The following is a 17,447-nucleotide window of genomic DNA, read 5'->3' as shown; positions in this document are numbered from 1 at the left end:
TTTGGTTTTATTATAAGAGACTTGAGTAGCCACGGAAGACTTTTAAGCAGGGGAAAACAATTTTTTAATTTGAGTTAATATCAGCTAAGGCCCCACTCCTGTGGATCAGAGGAGCAGATAGGAGGAAGTGCTACTGGAAGCTGAACAAACAATATAGAACAACAGGTATACAACGGGATTTTCTGCAATGATGGAAATGTTCTGTATCTGTCCTGTCCAGTGTGGCAGACGCTAACCCCATGTGGCTATGGAGGCTTTGAAATGTGGTTAGTGCAACTAAAGAACTGAATTTTAAATTCTATTTAATCTGAATGCATTTTAATATTAATAGCCACGTGTAGTTAATGACCTTTGTATATCTTTCCTTCTGTTCGAAAGTTCACTTTATGCCACTCACTTTTACGAAAGACCTACTTTAGTAACTGTTTTTGCTAACTGAAAGATATACAAAGAGGGTTTCTGCTTTTACCAAAAAAAAAAGTGAAAATAGTGTTCAGTGTTTGCTGTGAGCAAGCTATGTCCACCCCAAGCAGCAAGAGTGGCACCACCAAGCTCCTTCCTTGGGAACTACACTCAACATTTCAACATCAAGCTCCCTTAGCTTTGAACTATGTCTGGGAGCATCTGTGCTTTCTCTGGATTTATTTCGTGCAACCGTTAGCAAGATGTATTCTGAAGTAATTGCTTCTTTGCTTTACGCCATTTTGGCTTACGAAAAGTTTCATAAGAATGCTCTGCTTTCAGAGAGCAGGGTGTTGACCTAAAACAAATAGACTGCCCGATATTTCTCCAGCAAAGATGAATTTATTCGGGATCAGTAGAGAATTGTAATTCAGAGTCTGCAACCATGGCAAGCCACATGCAAGTCCCCACATAGCAAAAAAAGGAGAACTCTTTTATAGAGGGGAAAAGAAAGGTGGGAGGGCTATAATAAACAGAGAGTATATGGCTTTTCATTGGCTGTGTCCTTGCCAGGAAAGAAGAGGAATTTTCTTCTTCCTGTTAGACTCTACTATGGTCCCAGGGTATGGAGCTTCCCCTCTGGTCTTCCAACTCTATTTAATTGAGGCTTCTCTTTATTAAGTTTTTTTTTTACAGTTCCTCCTTTTTTTTTTTTTTTTTTTTTTTTTTTTGCGGTACGCGGGCCTCTCACTGCTGTGGCCTCTCCCGTTGCGGAGCACAGGCTCCGGACGCACAGGCTCCGCGGCCATGGCTCGCGGGCCCAGCCGCTTCGCGGCATGTGGGATCTTCCGGGATCGGGGCACGAACCCGTGTCCCCTGCATCGGCAGGCGGACTCTCAACCACTGCGCCACCAGGGAAGCCCCAGTTCCTCCTTTTGATCAAGTTGTTTTCTCTGAATGCATCGCTGATCAAGAGTCAGGTTTTCTAGTTTCAACAGCTTTTTGTCCCACAACACCAGGAAGGACCTTTCCTGGGTATAGTGTCTCTTGTCAGAGGGAATGTACACAGATTGGAAACCTGTTGAGGTCACATCTGGGTAACAAGGAGGGAAAGGAGGGAGAACTCTCAGTCACTTTCAATCTCAAGTCCACCTGTCATCAAGATCATAGACATTGGAGATCATCTGAAACGTTATGTCGTCATCAACAGTTTGGTGACAAACATCCAACAGGCCTGGTCTGGATATCTTGGGAAAGCTGTCTTATCAGATGTTGTCTCTTTCAGTTCTAGGAACTCTTTACTTTCAGGACACCAGATAATGTGCAGGTCCAGTCAGGGTTCAGTGCTTCCTTTAGGTGTGTCACATGAATCCAAGGGTCTATGCCTTGGAGTTTGACAACCCAACGGCTGGTTAGCAGAACCTGATAGGGGCCTCTCCAGTGAGGTTGAAGAGAGTTCTTCTGAAGGTGTCTTTTCCAATAGACTAAATCACCAGGTTGCAAGATGTCATGTTTAAGGTCTTCATCTCCCAAGGGCACACTGTGAAAAGATTGCTCTACCAATGTATGATTATTATTATTTCTTTAAACACTTTTCTCTTTTTTTTTCTTTCTCTATTTATTTCTTTTTTGGCTGCATTGGGTCTTCGTTGCTGCATGGGCTTTCTCTAGTTGCTGAGAGCAGGGGCTACTCTTCATTATGGTGCGTGGGCTTCTCATTGTGGTGTCTTCTCTTGTGGAGCACAGGCTCTAGGTGCGTGGGCTTCAGTGGTTATGGCACTCGGGCTCAGTAGTTGTGGCTCACGGGCTCTAGAGCACAGGCTCAGTAGTTGTGGTGCACGGGCTTAGTTGCTCCGCGGCATGTGGGATCTTCCCGGACCAAGGCTCGAACCCGTGTCCCCTGCATTAGCAGGCAGATTCTTAACCAGTGTGCCACCAGGGAAGTCCAGCATGACTATTTTTAATACAAGCAATTATGCCTTTGAAATATTGGAGTATCTCTCCTTTTATCAGTTGTGGGTCAAAAGAATCAAGAGACAAGTGCATTGGATAACCTGTGACTATCTCAAAGGATAAGATTCATGGGTTCCAAAAATGGGTGGATCTGAGATTTAGAAAGACCAACAGCAGTGCTTTTGACCAAGGTATTTGGAGGGTCTCTATAAACTTTACCAACTGAGTCTTAATAATGCCATTAATGTGTTCAAGTAAACAAGAGGATCGAGGGAATTCCCTGTCAGTCAGTCCAGTGGTTAGGACTCCATGCTTTCACTGCCAAAGGCCATCCGTGGGTTCAATCCCTGGTCGAGGGTGGCATGTACAGTGAAAGTTTTGTAAAACGGGCCAAACAGCACAGACTTGTTGAAGTATGTGGCAAGTAAAATGGGTTCCTTTATCACTATGAAACACAAAAGGAGTTCCCCAAGTAGGGATAGTTTTTTCTAAAAGGATTTTAGCCACAGAAGAGGCAGTAACCTATCTACAAGGGAAGGCTGTAGTCCAGTGTGAAAACATGTAGACCATGACTAAAACATTTATACCTATAAGATGGAGGAAGTTGTATGAAATCCATTTACCAGATTTCAAATGATCCATTAGGCAGTTTAAAATGTCCAGGAGCGGGCTTTCCTGGTGGCGCAGTGATTGAGGGTCCGCCTGCCGATGCAGGGCACACGGGTTCGTTCCCCGGTCCGGGAAGATCCCACATGCTGCGGAGCGGCTAGGCCTGTGAGCCATGGCTGCTGAGCCTGCGCATCCGGAGCCTGTGCTCTGCAACGGGAGAGGCCACAACAGTGAGAGGCCCATGTACCGCAAAAAAAAATGTCCAGGAGCAGTATGAACAGGCTTCCCTGGGTTATACTCAGACAAGAGGGACAAGTGAGGTAGGCACTTTTTGTGGTGCTGTTAATGTTTCCTCACCAATATTGATTCATGAATGCTATTATTTTATTAGTAGATCAATGGTTTAACGCATGTACAGTGGTGAAAAGTGGGAATTTTAGAGTCTCCAGTAGGACTGGGTTGTTATTTGACCCAAACCAGAGCCTCCTCTTTTTATCAAACCAAGAGTTGTTGAATTTCCAAACTTGTTTTTCCTTTTCTGAGGCCAATTGTTGGGGTTCTCTAGCCAGTTTTTCTAAGTTATCCTTTGGGGGAAATATTCCTTTGGACCATGACAGAGGTTTGGCTGCTCTTGGTCCCATTAAGGACAGCATTCTTGTGGAAATATCAGCAAAGTGATTTTCCTTAGCTTCTAAAGAGTCATATTTAGAATGCCCCAGAACCTTAATAATAGTTAAAGTGGCAGGTAAAAGTATTGCATCCAGTAATTCCTGAATATAAGGGCCATTTTTAATTTTATTTCCACTGGAAGTGAGAGGAAGCCATGTTGCTTCCACAACATTCCAAAATCATGAACTACTCCCAAAGCATATCTACTATCAATATAAATATTGGCAATTTGGGGGAATTCCTTGGAGGTCCAGTGGTTAGGACTCTGCGCTTCCACTGCAGGGGGCACGGGTTCCATCCCTGGTCAGGGAACTAAGATCCCACATGCCGCGCAGCACAGCCAATAAATAAATTAATTAAATAAAAATAAATAAACAAACATTGGCAATTTTGTCCTTGGCTAAAGAACAAGAACGATATAATTCAGCCTGTTGGGCTGAAGTAGCCATCGGTAAAGTTGCTGCCTCAAGACAACATCAAAAGGAGTAGCACAGTATACCGAGCATGATATTAGCCATTGTTACCTTTTAAATAAGAAACATCCGTCAACCATGAGAAGTCAGTGTTATCCAAAGGAATTTCCTGCAGACCATCACAGGGAGTCAGGAGGTGGTCCATCAGTGTTAAGCAGTCATGAGGAATTTCATCAGTGACAGAGTGGAGAAGAGTAGCAGGGTTAAAATTATTACAACAAAAAAGAGTTATGTGAGGAGGAGCAGTTAACACAAGGACTTCATAGGAGGTGAGGTGGTTGACTGAGAACTATTGAGTGTGGTGAAAATTCAGGAAAACTTCTATTGCATGAGATACAAAAATGGATAAAGGGGATCTCACAAGGATTTTCTCAGTGGTCATAACCAAAAAGGCAGTGGCTATAATGGCTCTAAGGTAAAGGGCGTATCCATGTGCCACTGGGTCCAGTTACTGGCTATAACACCCTATGGATTGATGGAGGTCCTTGTATTTTCGGGTGAGTACCCTAAGTGCTCTCTTTTCCCTTCCTTTTCATATACGAAAAGGAAAAGGTGAATCTGAGCATTGGGATTCCCAAGGTCAGGTATGTTCATCAAACTCTCCTTTTAAGGCCTTGAAGTCTATGTTGTCTGGCTCAAAACTGGGTCAGCATTATTATTGTTGATTAAAACATACAGAGGTTTGGCCATAAGAGAAAAACTTGGAATCCAGTTTCAGCAATTACCAACTAGCCCAAGAAAACCTCCCAGTTAACTCTTAGTTTTTGGTTTGGGGAAACTTAGGACACAATGAGTCCTATCTAGATCCAACTGTAGCCTTTGTTCTCTTATCAAATGCCCTAAATATTGAACCTGGGCTTGGGCAAACCGTAATTTTTCTTTGGTGAATTTATGTCCCTTTAAGGCTAAAAGATTTAGCGAGTGGATGTTGTCTTCCTGTGAGGAGGCTTGAAAAGGAGAGCAAAGAAGCAAATCATCCACATATTGCAACAAAATAAAACCTCTAGGGAACTTTATATCATATAGATCAGCCTTCAGGATTTGCAAGAAGTAGGGACTCTCAGTAAAACCTTGAAGCCTTGAAAACCTTGGCCCTCAGGTTTCTCACTGGTAAAACTGGGAGTGTTACAGGGGTTAATACAAGGGATAATGAGGTATTGAACCTTGTAATCTTCTGTTATGGACTTTATGCCTTGAAGGGCTTCTTGACTTACAGGGTATTGATTAATTCTGAGAAGAGGTTTTGAGGAACCTATTAGAATTTTTTTAATGTATTTTATTATTATTTTATTTATTTTTATTTTTGGCTATGTTGGGTCTTCGTTGCTGCTCGCAGGCTTTCTCTAGTTTCGGCGAGCAGGGGCTACTCTTCGTTGTGGTGCGTGGGCTTCTCATTGCGGTGTCTTCTCTTGTGGAGCACAGGCTCTAGGCGCGCGGGCTTCAGTGGTTATGGCACTCTGGCTCAGTAGTTGTGGCGCACGGGCTTAGTTGCTCCACGGCATGTGGGATCTTCCCAGACCAGGGCTCAAACCCATGTCTCCTGCACTGGCAGGTGGATTCTTAACCACTGCGCCACCAGGGAAGCCCTCTATTTGAATTTTGATGGGAGGTGTGCTGTGACTTTTGCCAACATCATTTGGAGATTTTTTCCCGTTAGAAAGGTGGTAGCTGATTCAATAGGGACAAATGATCAGTGTTTCCAGAATCAGCTCTAGCACTGTCAGAGATGGAAGTCATAAAGAATGTCAAAGGGTCATTTGGTTCACCTGGTTGGTTACTTTGATTGAAATTATTTCTTCCTTTTGAGAGAGAGAAATTCTTGAATGATGCTTCTCTAAGAAGTCTCAGCCTAGTAAATGGGTAAGAGCAGAGGAACTAAGTATAAAAGGGTGTGTATCTCTCAAAGGGCCTAAACAAAATAAACAGATTCAGAGACAGAAGCGCCCCTCTTTTTTTTTTTTTTTTTTAGCTGTGTGACATGTGGGATCTTAGTTCCCCTACCAGGGGTTGAACCTACGCCCCTGCAGTGGAAGCATGGAGTCTTAATCACTGGACCACCAGGGAAGTCCCTGAGGCAGGAACTTCTTGAGGTTCATTAGAGGTCCTCACTATTTGAACTGTGTTAGCACTCTGAGGCAGGGGCTGTTTTATAATAGTGGGGTCAAGAGTAGCTCTGGTGTCAGCTAGGACTGGAAGAAATTCGTCCCCAATCTGGAGAAATGTTTCTCCAAACTGATTAAAAGGGAAGTTTGGGAAGAACCCCTGTAGATCCTTGGAGCCTCATCATTTTGAGAATTAAGAGGACGTTGGAAAGACTGCTTAAAGGGCTGAAGGCATCTAAAGCACTTAAATTTGTAACAATCTTTTTTCCAATGTCCTGTCTCTTTGGAATAATAGCAGAAACTAGGGGGGTTTGGGCTTCATTTAGGAGATTTCATTTGCTGGAGTTGAAAATTAAGAATTTTGGCGGTCTTCCTTAAATCTGAAGTGGACGTAGTTTCCCATTCCTTTCTGGTCCTTTTACCTAAAAGGGAAAGTTCCCATCTCAGCTCATTAACAAATATAGAGCTAAAATCTACCTGGGTGGAATCAACATCTAAAGGAAGGGCCATCTTTTTTTTTTAAATAATCTGAAGCCCATTGCAGTAGCCATGAACAGGTTCATCAGATTTTTGTGTGCAAGGTTGAATTTTGTTCCAATCAACAGACTTTCAAATTTCCCTATTGAGTCACCTAGCGACTGTATGAGCCTGATCATACAATAAATTAGCAGGCTGGTCTCCCAGTTGTAATTCTAGAGATCTGTCAGGATTTTTCTAATTATTTTCAATTTTCTTCCAATGCTGGGCCTGGCCTTCACAAACAGGTATAGAAAGTGGCTGATAAAGGAAATCTCCTGGCCGTCCAATTGTTAGGACTCAGCGCTTCCACTGCCAGGGCCCAGGTTCGATCCCTAGTTGGGGAACTAAGATCCCACAAGCTGTGTGGCACAGCCAAAAAAAAAAAAAAAAAAAAAAAAAAAAGCTGACAAGTCAGAGAAACCAGGTTAGTAAGTCTGAATGACTTTATTAAATTTCTCAGCAAATCTGTGAGAAACTTCAGTTACTTTGGGAAAATCTTTGACTATGGCTTGCAGTTCAGCTTTAGTTCAGGGAGTATAAGTTATTAAAGGTTTAGCCTCTGGATCCTCAGAAGGCTTAATTTTAAAGGAACAGATTCTAACAGTTCAGAAGAAAAGGGAGCAAGGAAATTTTCATAGAAAAGGGGAAGTTCAGGGAGAGAATTGGTACTGGGGAACTGAGGGTATAGAGGAGGCCTAGGTGGTGTAGGAGGGAAAGAGGAAGTTGGCCCCATAGACAGAGACAAGATGACACCAGAGGTGGCACCTAAGACAAAGAAGCCAAGGAAGAAGAGCCTGAGGCTTTCGGAAGCATGTTTTCTTTCTTTAATCATTTGTTGGCCTCAGTTAACCTTAAAATCTTATTTTGCAGAGAGGCAATTTAGACTCTAAATAATGTTGGGAAGCCTCAAAAGATCAATCAAAATAAGCATTCCACTCAGTTCTGGAAACATTTGAGCTATTGTAGTCCAATTTGGCTTTAAGGAAATTAAGTTTGGGAATTTCCAAAGTTCCCCATCATGGCCATCGATATTCTAAATTGCCTTTGTTCAAGTTGGTCAGTTTAGTTAGAAATGAGTATGAGGAAGAACTTCAGTTTTGAAACATAAAATCAGCTAGAGTCCCTAGATGTGGGGCACTCTCAAAATATTTAGATAACCTGGATCCCATTTCTCAGAAGTTTTTCTCTAGAGTAAAAGAAAAATTTTCAAACAGCTTCAACAGCTTCCAGTTTCAAACAGCTCAATTCAGACAGCTTGAAAGCTAATATCAGCCAATTCTAAGGAAACAGCTTGGACCCAGAGGAGCCAGGCCAAAGACTTTTTCAGCCAGTTTCCAGAGAATACCTTATTCCAAAGGAATAGGCCAAAGGTGGCAAAACTGGCACAGTTTAAGTGAAGCAGCCCCTCTTCCCAAAGGAATGGGCCAAAGGCATTTTCAGCCAGCTTTGGTTAAAACAGTCTGATCTCAAAATCAGACTGAAGTATCAAATGAGTACTCACATGCAGAACAAGGCCTTAACTCAAAAGACAAAACCTAAAAATAAACCCTGAATAAATCCCGGAAAGCTTCAAATGCAAAGAGGGTGTGAGCTCCAATCCAGGAGAAAGATGCACCTTCAAACTCCAGGGTTGGTGAGAAAGCACTGAGTGAAAATGGGCTCAATAGTGGGTACCACACCTGTCTGCTCAACAGCCCCAGAGCCTTCAGGGATCTTCTCTGGTCTCTGTATGGGCCACCAAAATGTTGACCTAAAATAAAAAGACTGCCAGTTATTTTTCCAGCAAAGATGGGTTTATTCGGAATCAGCAGGGAATTCAAGCCACATGCAAGTCCCTGTATAGCAGGGGAAGGAGAGCTCTTTTATAGAGGGGAAAAGGAAGTTGGGAGAGCTATAGTAAACAAAGAGTCCATGGCTTTTCATTGGCTAAGTCTTTGCCAGAAAAGGAGTCTTTTTTCTTGCTGTTGGGCTGTGTTTCCTGTTGTAGGCCCTTCTGGTCTCCCAATTCTATTTAATTGAGGTTTCTGTTTATTAACTTTTTATAAAGGGAAACCTGAAATAATGTGCCTGTTTTTTATTAATATAATCTGAATGGGTTTCTATAATCTACAGCTTCCCTCCTCATACACGCTCTCATTTTAGATGCTTAGAATTCAGAAAACCCAAACAGCCTACAGGAGAAATATCTGCTATGGTACGAGTACCCAAGGCCCACCATGCTTCATCCCCCATCTTTACAGAAGGGTCCAGAAGGCTTCCTGAGCCCAGGCCTCCAAGTCAGGGCCTTGTTGCCACAGTTGCTTCTCAAAAATCTTGCTCTCACCCCCACACCAATCATCTCCTGGCGCCCTCTCTTACCCCCAGGGGCTAAACCGGGCTCAGCCACACCCGTCCACAGCTGCTCTCCTCAGAGGCAGAGGGTCTCTTTCCCAGACCCCAACACAGCCAGGGCTTCCCTGGTGGCGCAGTGGTTGAGAGTCCGCCTGCCGATGCAGAGGACGTGGGTTCGTGCCCCGGTCTGGGAAGGTCCCACGTGCCGCGGAGCGGCTGGGCCCGTGAGCCATGGTCGCTGAGCCTGCACGTCCGGAGCCTGTGCTCCGCAACGGGAGAGGCCACAGCAGTGAGAGGCCCGCGTACCGCAAAAAAAAAAAAAAAAAAGCTGGTGCCAGACCCCAACACAGATCATTTCCTCTTTCTCTCAAGAACCACCCTCCACATGACATAGACCGCACCTCACTAAAATGAATACTCTTGAAGTAGGGCTGCTCATTTGAGACCAAAGTGCTGAGTCCTGGGGCAATTTCTGTCTCCAGTATGCCTCAGCTGCTTGGGGAATGTATTGGAGGAAAGGAAGCGGGGAGGCCCAGGTGGTGATCTTGTGCCAGCATGGTCCCTGGAGACCAGGTGATAGAGGCAGGGGATGGGAGTGTCTGGTAGAGTGAAATGGAAAGAGGAGCAGTTACTCTTTCCTGCCACAAGCGGGAGCTTCAGGCGACATCTTGACCGTACCAGTCAACTTGGCTTCTGGTACAGAATGGAGTCAAATATGTCAACTTTTATCAATGGTCTCTCAAATAGTCCCACTCAGAGGGACACTGCGCCGAGTTACATGGCGTGTGCATTTTAGACCCCATCTCAAATTATTTTGGAGCACACTCCAGAAAGTCTCCTTCTTCCAAGCGAGCGACAACAACACAGTAACTTAGCAAGGCAATGTTATAGCCAAGGGAATAGGGTTGCCAAATTTAGCAAATAAAAATGCAGGATGCCAAATTAACTCTGAATTTCAGATAAACACGGATAATGATTTCCCAAATATTGCGTGGGACATAGTTATACAAAAAACTTGTTCATTGATTATCTGAAATTCAGATTTAACTGAACATCGTCTATTTTACCTGACAAACTTACCAGGGGTTACATCCAATTTTAATAGTTTTCCAAACTAAAATGTTTGCAGCCTTGCTCTGTGATGACACCCTTCTGGTGTGCGTTAGAGCAGACACCCCAGATTCTTTTCCAATTTCTGCACATCTTCACAAGAAGATGCAGCACTGTCCAGCTTAGTCACATGGAGTGTATGTGGCCCCGACCTTAACCTGTTGAAACAATCTCCTGCCCCCTCTGCTCAGCACCTTTCAAAAGCTTGGCTGGGAGAAACCATATTTTTTAACGATTATCTCAAGAATGTCTTTTTTTCTAGGTCAGTGATAATCAACCTTTTTAGTGAAAAGGCCAATTCAGAAAAAAAAGTAACTTGTTACCAATTTTTTTTAAAGAAATTATCTTTTTTATCAGGAATGTAGTATCAACAACTTTGCTTAAGTGTGCTTTTATTGTTTCTCCAATCACTAAAGGGCTTCGTTCTTTTGGCTAAACTTTCAGAAACTACATAACATGCCTGCTCTTGTGTATCTGATGAAATGCTCCACCTTTTTACCAAAGCTTGTGGTCTAGGAAAGAATTTTTGGAGCTGGCTCAGTTGTTTTTCCTTAATTGACCCTGGAATTCACTTAATTGCAAAATGTGCTTTGTCTCTTTTTATTCAGGCGCAACGACCACACAGTAAAAGTGCACAGAGTGTGCTAATCTTAAATCTCAATGAAGTTCTGAATTTGTATACGCCTGAGTAGCTACCACCTAGATCAAGATATAGAACTTTCCTGCACTCCAACAAGTATTTTTGTGCTGTTCCCAGTCACTACTTCCACCAGAGGTCACCACTATTCTGACTTCTATAATCGTTGATTAGTTTTGTTCTTGAATTGTATATAATTGGAATCATACAGTTATTATACTTATATTTGTTGAACATAATTTCTGTGAGATCCATCCATGTGGGTGTACATATCAGTAATTCATCCTTTTTCATTGCTGCATAGTATTCCATTGTATGAATATATTACAATTGATTTATCAGTTTTCCTGTTACTAGGCATTAATGTTGTTTCTGGGTTTTGGCTCTTATGAATAAAGCTTCAACAGACACTTTGTTACACTCATGTCTTTTGGTGCACTCATTTCTCTTGTGTCTAATCATAGGAGTATTGTTATTGGGTCATGGTGTAGGTATATGTTCAGCTTTAGTGAATACTACCAAACAATTTTCTACCCACCCGCCCCACCCCTCAGTAGTGTATGAGAATTTCACTCACTTTACCTCTTCACCAACATTTGGCGTCGACAGCTTTTAAAATTTTAGCCATTCTGGTGGGTGTTTGGTGGAATCTCTTGATGGTTTACATTTTCATTTCTCTCAAGTCATCTTGCACAGCTTTTCATATGCATATTGGCAGTTGGGTAGCCTCTTTTTTTGAAGTACCTGAGAGTCTGTGGTAGGTCAGCTCCAAAGATGACCCCCTCAAGGAAGCATGCCTTCTAGTATTCATACCCTTTGTAATCCCCTTCTCATTGAAATCTGCGCTAGGTTGTGACTCTTTTTAACCAATAGAATGCTGCAGCAGTGGAGCTGTGCCAGTCCTGGCCTAAGCCCCAAGAAGGCATGGCAGCGTCTGCTCTAGAGTTCTTGGGAACTTCTGCACCACCAGTAAGAAGTCCAGCTGCCTTGCTGGAGAGACCATGTAGAGTGACTACATGGAGAGGAGAGACCTTGACATTACGTGGAGAAGGAGAGAGGCCCAGCCATCCCAGGTGAACAGCCAGAAGTTTCCAGCCCCAGCTGCATCCGACTGCAACCACATGAGAGACCCCAAGCTGGATCAGCAGCAGAACAACCCAGTGAAGCCCAGTCACCCCACACAACAAAGAGAGATAATAAAATGGGTTCTGTTTTATTTATTTATTTATTTATTCAAAGTTTATTTATTTATTTATTATTTATTTATTGAATTATAGTTCACTTACAATGTTGTGTTAGTTTCAGGTGTATGACAAAGTGATTCCGTTTTTCAAATTCTTTTCCCTATAGGTTACTACACAATATTGAGTATAGTTTCCTGTGCTACACAGTGGGTCCTTGCTGTTTATCTATTTTATATATAGTAGTGTGTATATGTTAATCCCAAACTGCTAATTTATCCCTCCCCCCTGCCGCCCTTTCCCCTTTGGTAACCATAAGTTTGTTGTCTGTGTCTGTGAATCTGCTTCTGTTTTGTATACAAGTTCATTCATATCATTGTTTTTATAAATTTATTTTATTTTTGGCTACGTTGGGTCTTCGTTGCTGCGCACCGGCTTTCTCTAGTTGCGGTGAGCTGGGGCTACTCTTCGTTGTGGTGCGCGGGCTTCTCATTGTGGTGGCTTCTCTCGTTGCAGAGTATGGGCTCTAGGTGCACAGGTTTCAGTAGTTGTGGCTCGTGGGTTCTAGAGCGCAGGCTCAGTAGTTGTGGTGCATGGGCTTTGTTGCTCCACAGCATGTGGGATCTTCCTGGACCAGGGCTCGAACCCGTGTATCCTGCATTGGCAGGTGGATTCTTAACCACTGTGCCACGAGGGAAGTCCCTGTTGGTTTGTTTTTGAAGTATAATTGACCTACAACACTGTGTTACTTCCTGGTACACAACATAGTGACTTGGTATTTCTGTACATTTTAAAATGATCACCACAATAAGTCTAGTTCCAATATGTCACCATACAAAGATATTACATAGTTATTAACTATATTCCCCACACCATACATTTCATACCTGTGACTCATTTATTTTGCAACTGGAAGTTTGTGCCTCTAATCTCCCTCACCTATTTCTTTCCTCCTCCCACCTCTCTTCCCTCTGGCAACCACTTGTTTGTTCTCTGTCTCTATGACTCTTTCTGTTTAGTTATGTTTGTTCATTTATTTTGTTTTTTAGAGTCCATATGTAAGTGAAGTCATATGGTATTTGTCTTTCTCTGTCTGACTTATTTCACTAAAAGTAATGTCCTCTTAGTTCCATCCACATTGTCGCAAATAGCAAGATTTCAATCTCTTTTATGGCTGAATAATATTCCATTGTATATATGCATATCTTCTTTATCCATTCATCTATTGATGGGCACTTGTGTTGCTTGCATATCTTGGCTATTGTAAATAATGCTGCAACAAACATAAGGTGTATATATCTTTTCTAATTAGATAAATACCCAGGAGTAGAATTGCTGGATCATATGGTAGCTTTATTTTTAATTTTTTGATGAACCTCCATACTGTTCTCCATAGTGGCTGCACCAATTTACGTTCCCACCAACAGTCTTCAAGGTGTCCCTTTTCTCCACATCCTCGCAAATCACATGAATCCTTAAACTCAGAGAACTTTTTCTGGTTTTGGCCAGAGAGGAAGATGTGAAGACAGGAAAAGGGTCAGAGAGATGCAACATTGCTGGTTCTGAAGATGGAGGAAAGGAGCCATGAGCCGTGAGAGCAGCCTCTGAAAGCTGGAAAAGACAAGGAAATGAATTTTCCCTTAGAGCCTCCAGGAAGGAACTCAGCCCTGCTGACACTGTGATTTTAGCCCAGGGAGACTCATGTCAGAATTCTAACCCTGAAAATTGTAAGGTAATAAGTGTGTTGTTTTAAGTGACTAAATGTATGGTATTTTGCTATGTCAGTGATAGAAAACTAATACACTAGTTGATCTATAATTTCCCCTTCCACCAAACAGATCAACAGTGAACTGTGTGTCCATGCACTGCCTCTCTTACCCAAAGGCATCCCAATATAATTATTTTATTGACGATGTTTGATTATGGTGTTATGGGCTGACATTCAGCAGCACTATAAAAGTCAACCTTATGGGGCTTCCCTGGTGGCGCAGTGGTTGAGAGTCCGCCTGCCGATGCAGGGGACACGGGTTCGTGCCCCAGTCCGGGAGGATCCCACATGCCGTGGAGCGGCTGGGCCCGTGAGCCATGGCCGCTGAGCCTGCGCATCCGGAGCCTGTGCTCCGCAACAGTCAGAGGCCTGTGTACCGCAAAAAAAAAAAAAAAAAAAGTCAACCTTATGAAACTCCTTGCTGTTTTGTTTTTTGTTTGTTTGTTTTGCTGCCCCGCGTCACGTGGGATCTTAGTTCCCCAGCCAGAGAACGAACCCACGCCCCCTGCATTGGAAGCGTGGAGTCTTAACCACCGGACCACCAAGGAAGTCCCTCTTTGCTGTTTTTGCCACCGTGCTACTGTGGAGGAAGATTTCATTACACCGAAGTGTCCCCTCCATGAGTACTTAAGGAGAAATTTATTTTCTGTCCTAGTACCTGGAAGAGAGACTCCTGCTTGGGTTTCCCTCTGTGTTAGCTATTAGAAAACTTAGAGCAGTGATTCTTAAGCAAGGGCATACTGGGGTGGAGCAACTATCAGAATCACCAGGGCAGCTTTTGAAAACTACACTTGCACTCCCTCAGAAATTCCAATCTGTCTCCCTAGAAGAAAGTGTTCCCTCTTGCTCCCACAAGATGCATTGCTTTGGGGAGCCCCTGTCCTATTTAGAAAGGTCTTTTGGGTTGGGGAAAGGGTAAGAATTATTGTCTTGAGCAGCAGTTCTCAAATATGGTCTGGGAACCCCTGTAGGAGCCACAAGACCCTTTCAAGAGGTGCTCAAGGGCAAAACTATTTTCATGATGTCAAGTGTACAATGTAGGTTTCCAAAGGATTCTTTTTTAATGGCGGTTATTTTTTTTCTTTTTCTTTTTTAAAATTTATTTTTGGCTGCGTTGGGTCTTCGTTGCTGCACGCGGGCTTTCTTTAGTTGCGGCGAGCGGGGGCTACTCTTCATTGTGGTGTGCGGGCTTATTGCGATGGCTTCTCTTCTTGCGGAGCATGGGCTCTAAGCGCACGGGCTCAGTAGTTGTGGCGCACTGGCTTAGTTGCTCCACGGCATGTGGGATCTTCCCGGACCAGCGCTCGAACTTGTGTCCTCTGCCTTGGCAGGTGGATTCTTAACCACTGCGCTACCAGGGAAGCCCTCCAAAGGATTCTTGACACATGATGTCCCGATAGACTGGATGCAAAAGCAGATATGAGAATCCAGCTGTATTCTATTAATCGAGACACTAAAAGTTTGCAAATGTGTAAAATAATGCCACTGTTCTCACCTTTTTTTTTTTTTTGGTTTTGGAAATGTAGCTGTTTTCCATAAAAATATGTTATTTACATTAACATAATGAATTTCTTTTTAATGAATTAATATGTATTTCAAGTATTTCTCAGTTTTAATTTCAAATGCAGTAAATATTGATAGATATAAGGCACATAAGCGAAAACTCTTCAGACTCCTCAATAATTTTTAAGATTTCTAAGGAGGTCCTGAGACCAAAACACTTAACTGCTGAATTGGAAGCAGTTTGTAGGTGAGGGTCTTCGTGGCGTGCATGCTTTGCATTAGCCACTCTCCACACCCTCCTCTTCCTACCTTCTTTTTGCCCATGCCTCATTTTTCTGAGTGTTTGTTGAATAAATGACTGGTTCTTTATCTTTGGAGGGGCAAATGCCTACAAATAAGTGCTGGGGGAGACTTAGAAACCCGAGGATTGTGTTAACAAGTCTTAAGTTGTTATCCTAAAACAATACAACAGCCAGTTATTTACCAGCAAAGTGGGTTTATTCGGGAGCAACAGAGATTTGCCATTCGGGACATGCAACTATGGCAAACCACATGCAAGCCAGGTAACGCAAAGGAGAGTTAACTCTTTTATAGAGAAGAGGGGGAAGTTGAGAGGGGCTGTTATAAACAAAAAGTCCATTCGAAGAAACTGGGAGTTCAAAGTATAGTGGCTTTTCACTGGCTGAGTTATGACAGTCTCTCATTGGCTGAGCTGCTGCCAGGCAGGGAGAAAATCTTTCTTCCTCCTGCTGGGGGTAGAAAAGTAGTGTCACTTCCTGCTGGAGATGCAAGGCGATGTCTCTTCCAGTTGGGAACTCTATTGACATCAAGTAATATGTGCATGAGAGCTCCCCCTTCTGGCCTCCCAACTCCATTTCAGTGAGGTTTCCCTTTAGTAATATTCACACGACCACGTTGACCTTCATTTCCTGCCACGGACTAGCTAAGGTTAACAACATATCAGCTGAATCCAGTCAATCAATTGTTGGGTCTCTGTATTTGCATTTCCTCTCTCCCTGATCACTTATTTTCCTTTACTCTTGCTGCCCTGGGATTGTACTTCCCAAAAAAGAAACAGCATGTAGGCTTTGCCTAGGCCTCTGTTTTCTAGGGAAACTGGACTAATAGAGTATTGTTATTATTAGCTTATGTTATTGATAAGAAAATAGATATATTTGTGTGGATACTTTTTGTTTGACCCTCCATTTCCATTCCCCACACTTCTCCATCCTGATCTGTTCCCCCAAAGGGTGACCTTTATGGACCACATCATGGGCTCCCTTGCACTCTGACTTCTGGTAGGTTTCAGATGATGGGAGGAGCTGGCAGGTGATCAGAGAGTAGGAGAAGAGTGAGATAGGGACTTTTCTTTCCCAGCTCCCTCCCTGCTGAGCCACAGGTTGATAAAGGTTGCCTTCCTCCATTGAAGGCACTCCTGTTGGCTGGCCCTCTCCTACAGCCCAGCTCTCTCTTTCCCGGTTCCAGTATCTGCTCCCTCTCTTTGCCTCTCTGTTACTGCTAGCCCCCGGGTGCTTCACCATCCCTGTCGGTTTCCCTGTTCCCTGCCTACACCTCTGTAAATAGTTCCTTCATTAAACTCTCCTCAATTCCTCTTCGAGGCACCATATTTCTTAAGTAGACTCCTACTGAATATACTGATGGGTTGAGTGACTTTCCTAAGGTCACACAGAGTAAGTGGCAAAACACCTGAGAGTACTTACGCTAACACAAAGAAGGGTGGAGTCTTTCTCGGCCTTACCAGCCTGCCCAGCCCCCTCCCAGAATCCTATGTCCTGCCCAACCTGCCGGAATCTGTGATCCTTTTGTTGGGATGGGATTGAATTCCCTAGGGCTCCCGTCCCAGACCTGGCCAGCAACTCCAGTAACCAGAGCTGTGTGAGAAGAAAAGGCCAAGCCATTGGGGTAGCCACACCCCAAAGAGAGATGAAGTCTCAGGTGAGTCACGCCACTGAGGGGCCACTTTCTCTGTCCCATGGGCCACTGCTGACCTGCAGCCCTGCCTCACCAAGGACCCAGAACTTTGGCCTCCCAGCCCCTGGCTGTCCTCTCCTTCCACCTTTGTGGGTTGTCCCACCCAGTAAGTGTCCTGGAGCAAGGACACCTGCCCCCAACACCCACACAGGGCCTCTAGAGACGTGAGACGCGCACAGGGCTCTGGGTGGGGACTTC

This window comes from Hyperoodon ampullatus (assembly GCF_949752795.1).
Source record: "Hyperoodon ampullatus genome assembly, chromosome: 14".
NCBI lineage: Eukaryota > Metazoa > Chordata > Mammalia > Artiodactyla > Ziphiidae > Hyperoodon > Hyperoodon ampullatus.
Note: the sequence above shows the minus strand (reverse complement) of the source record.